Source organism: Vulpes lagopus, chromosome 23 (genome assembly GCF_018345385.1).
Source record: "Vulpes lagopus strain Blue_001 chromosome 23, ASM1834538v1, whole genome shotgun sequence".
Taxonomy (NCBI): domain Eukaryota; kingdom Metazoa; phylum Chordata; class Mammalia; order Carnivora; family Canidae; genus Vulpes; species Vulpes lagopus.
In genome coordinates, this window is record NC_054846.1 from 50,000,606 (window position 1) to 50,005,285 (window position 4,680).

The following is a 4,680-nucleotide window of genomic DNA, read 5'->3' on the forward strand; positions in this document are numbered from 1 at the left end:
AACATTTCTGACTGGTCGGCCTTGTGATCTCTGGTCTAGGCGGGGCTGTAGCCTCCTGGTGGCCTTCTGCGTCCAGTTCAGTCCCCCAGATGACATCTCAGATTGCAGCAGAGGAGAGAGAGCTCCAAACAGAGGGGCTGGTGAGTCCAAGTCCTGGCTCTGCCACTGGCTTGCTGTGTGATGCTGGGCAAGTTACTTCCCCTCTCTGGACTTCAGTTTTCTCATCTACAAATTGAAAGGGTTAGATTTGAAACCTGCCAACCAGACTATTCTGTGATCTGTGACTTGTAAGCACTTCCCCGATCAAGAACCTGCCGTGGCTTCCGCTGCTGTCTAGAGAAAGTTCCAAAGAGCAGGCCCAAGGGAGTGAAACCCAGTCAGAACAGATCGAAGGTTGGGACCCACACCCAGGCTCACAGTCCAGAGCAAAGCCTGCAAAGTGCCTATTTCTTGGCTTGACACTCAGCAGCTCCCAAGATCCTCCATGGCCTCCTCGGCCAGGGCCCCACCACAGCACAGCCTCCCTCTGTTCCCTCAGCCTGGAGCTTTCTTGCCACACAAGTGCACTTTGCATTTTTGCTTCTCTGCCTCTGTCACATTATTGCCTCCACCCAAACACCTTCACTGTCTTCTCTGTCCTTCAAGCCCTGCATCAAATGCCACTTCCTTCAGGAAGCCTTTGATCCTCCAACTCTCCCATGACCTTCCCTTCATCTGAACTCTCTTGCAGTCCTTCCCCATTACAACTTACCCTTTCTTTTTTTTTTTTTAAGATTTTATTTATTTATTCATGAGAGACACACACAGAGTCAGAGACACAGGCAGAGGGGGAAGCAGGCTCCAGGCAGGGAGCCCAAAGTGGGACTTGAACCCGGGACTCCAGGATTACACCCTGGGCTGAAGGCAGATGCTCAACCACTAGGCATCCCAAAACTTACCCTTTTGTATCTCACTCCTCTTTACAGTCCTACTTCCAGCCAGCTAGGCAAGCTAAGGGACTCATTGCTCTCTGTGCCTCATAGCAGAGACTCTGGAGAGAAAACCTCAATGCAGAGGGATAGATTTCATCTATCCACCCACCCACCTGCAAATGTAACAATCCTACATTTGTTAAGTACCTCCTATGAACACAAATGATGGAGTTTCAGGTAGAAAAAGACCTGAGTTTGACTCAGAAAAAAATCACACTAGAAGGGAAGCCTGACTCCCCCTGCAACAGAAGGAACCATGTGGAGTATCCCGGTGCAGGTGAGACAGGGCTGACCTCGCTGGGGCCTCTACTCTCTCCAGAGTCTGAGGTCTCTGCTGGAGAAGGAGCCTCATGGATTCTCCTCACACAGGGCTAGTAGAGCTCCTGCTCTGTCCTCTCCCCCCCTAAGAGGGAGGTCTAGGAGGCTGGGAGAAAATGGTGGGAGGGGGAGGCCAAGAGGTTTTCTTCCTCAAGTGCCTCCTGTCTCTTCTCTCGCTCCCGAGACTGCAACATCTTGGACACCAGGGGGCAGCATCGAGCTTTCCACAGCCCAGAATTGTCCGCTGGCAGATGCACAGTCACCAGGACTTTCCCAGCCTTAACTCAGTGGTCCAGATTGGAAGACTAGAGGTGGGGAGACTGGGATTGGGGAACATGGGAATAAGGTGGCGGTTTCAACATTAGCAGATTATAAGAGATAGGGCGCAGAATTCTATTTTGTCTGAAATTAGCCTGGGGAAAGAGTGGCCGATACCAGCGCAAAGGGCCAAGGACATGGGAAGCCTCTCCTTGGGTCAGATTTCCCTCCAGGCTGGGCTTTCTCTTGTTTCTCCTGAACTGATATTTGGGTCAAAACTGCCTTCCTCCCCAGCTCCAGCTTCAGCTCCTGCACTGAGCTGTAACCTCTCACTACCTGCCAGCATTGTCTTCAGCTAAAATCAGCCCTGGTCTGTGTGACTATGGTCAGGTCATTGGCTTCCTCAGGGCCCCTTCCCGTAGTGGCTGAGGCCATGGGCGGGTGCTCATGGGATGCCCAGGGACAGGGCATTGCCTCCTTCTCCCCTTCCCACTCCTGTTACTTCCGTTGCAGACGGCTTGGCCTGGGCACACGTGTCCTGCTTCCCGATCAGCCTGCCCAGGAGCAGTGGGAAAGTCCCCCAGCTTCTTTGAGCCTGCTTCTTCTGTGAGGTGGAAATGACTACATCTGCCCCAGCCACCGGATGAGACGGATCCCCAGAGGGTGGAAGCCGGGTGGGATAGGACTCGGGGTCCCCTCCCAGCCTGGGAGTCACTGCAGGTTGAGAGGCTGCCTCAGTCCGGTCTGGTGTCAGTGTCCAGAATTCACCTGGGAAAGCCAGCTCCTCCTGGAGGAGCCTGAGAGCAATAGTGGATCACTCCGGGGAGGAATTTAGCTTCAAAACGGAGAAATAGGAAGCCTGAGTGGCTCAGTGGATTAAGCGTCTGCCTTTGGCTCAGGTCATGAACCCAAGGTCCTGGGATTGAGCCCTGCGTCAGGCTCCCTGCTCAGTGGGAAGTCTGCTTCTGCACTTTCCTTGCTTGTGAGGAAGGAAGGAAGGAAGGAAGGAAGGAAGGAAGGAAGGAAGGAAGGAAGGAGGGGCAGCCCGGGTGGCTCAGCAGTTTAGCGCCACCTTCATCCCAGGGCGTGATCCTGGAGACCCTGGATCGAGTCCCACATCGGGCTCTCTGCATGGTGCCTGCTTCTCCCTCTGCCTATGTCTCTGCCTCTCTCTCTTCTCTCTGAATAAATAAATAAATAAAATCTTTAAAAAAAAAAAAGGAAGGACAGAAGGAAGGAAGGAAAAGAAAGAAAAAGAAAGGAAGGAAGAAAGAAAAGAAAAAGAAGAGAAAAGAAAGAAAAGAAAAGAAAAGAGAAGAAAAGAAAAGAATTCCAGTGGGACGGGGTGTCTACAAAGCCTGGCACGGAGGCTCCTGCCTAGGACCCTTTGGGCAGGGGGTGCCCTGAGCTCGGGTCTTGATCCCGCGCTGGGGGCGCAGGTAGGAGCTCGCCTCCCCGGGGCCTCAGTTTCCCCCGCGGCTGCGCGGGCGGGGGGCCGCGTGTCTGCCCGCCCCCTCTGCCCTCGGCAGGCTCCGCCAGCAGCCTCTCCGCCTTACCCGGCGCTCCAGCTCCGTCCCCCGCGCGGTCCCGGGCACCCGGACCCGGCGGAGCCCCCCAGCCCCGCCGCCCCCGCTCCCGCCCCCGCCCCGCGCCTCCCCGGGCGCCCGCATTAAAGCGCATATGCAAGCCATGAATTATCAACTGAAAGGAGTCAATTACCGGCTCTAAAAACGAGTGTCTGCGCCCGGAGCGCCCGGGGCCATCCGCCTATTTACGGAGCGATCTCCCCCGCCCGGCCTCGGGAGGGCTCGACGGCGGGAGCTGGAGCCCGACACCGGGCGGGAGAGAGCCGCGGGGACCCGGAGGTGGAGGCCTGGACCAACGCGCAGAGGCTCGGCCAGGCAAAGGCGGCTGGGTCCCTCCTCTCCCGAGAGTCGGGGGTGGGGGAGTCGGGGTGGAAGCGGGGAGCGGCCAGAACCTCAGAGGCCCCGTTTCCCCTCCCCCGCCTGTGTGTAGGGACCCTAGGCCTCCAGGGCTGGGGGAGACCGGACTGCTGGTCCCAGCTCTTGCGGGGGAAGGTGGGGGGCACAGTTCCGGCAGGAAACCGGGGAGCAGGCTGGGGCGTTGTCCAGCGTGGAGGTGAGCTGGCGGGCGTGACCACCAGAAGAGGAGGACAGGCCCAAACAAGTGAGGCTAGAGTCTGACTTGGGGGTGTCTGCAGAGCCCCAGGATTGAGAGAGGGGTGGTGAAACCACCCTCAGTGGACTCTGGAAGTCCTGTCTGCCCCACAGGCTCTCACCCAAGCGGTTCCCTTCCCTGGAAATGCTTCACCTCCCGGCCTCTCCAGCACCTGCACCTGCCTCAGCCCAGCACACACCCCGTTCTGTCCCACAATCCAGGCCCAACTTCTCCAGCAGACCCTGAACAGGGGTGAGGCAGGGCCTTGCCCACCTGGGTCCTCTGGAGGGAGCTACCCGGAGCTACCTAAGCGTTTGTTGAACAAGTGAATGGAGGGGTGAGCTGGCTAGAGGGGACCTTGGCTTGGACTGAGGCTGTAACCAAGGCTCAGGGTTCAGAGGGCAGGGCTGCATGTAAAGCACTCTGTACAGATCAGTGGAAAACTTCAAGCCACCCTCGTGCTGGGGTGAAGTCACATAAACTGAGTCCAGCTGTTGCTATGCAGGGCTTGGGGGAGAACAGGGGAGGAGCAGGGGCAGGAGGGTAGGGGTGGTGGTGGGAGGGGTGGTGGTGGGTGGGGTGGCCGAAGCTGAGGCCCAGCTCACCAGCACCAGTAAGTTGCAGCCAGAGCCCCCAGGCCTTGTACTTCTGGGTCCCTGGCATCCTAGGCCTCTCCTAGAGGCAGTAGGGACAAGGAACCCCCAGGAACTCTGAAGAAGGAGCAGGGTCTGAGATGGGACAGAGGGAAGAGTCTGGGCTTGGGCATCAAAGCCTCTCCTAGCTGTGTGACCTGGGGCAAGTCCCTTCACTTCTGAGCCTCAAGTTCCTTAATCTGGAACACTGGAACACTTTCTTTCTCTTTTACTTTTTATTTATTTATTCATGAGACACACACACACACACACACACACACACACAGAGAGAGAGAGAGAGAGAGAGGCAGAGACATAGGCAG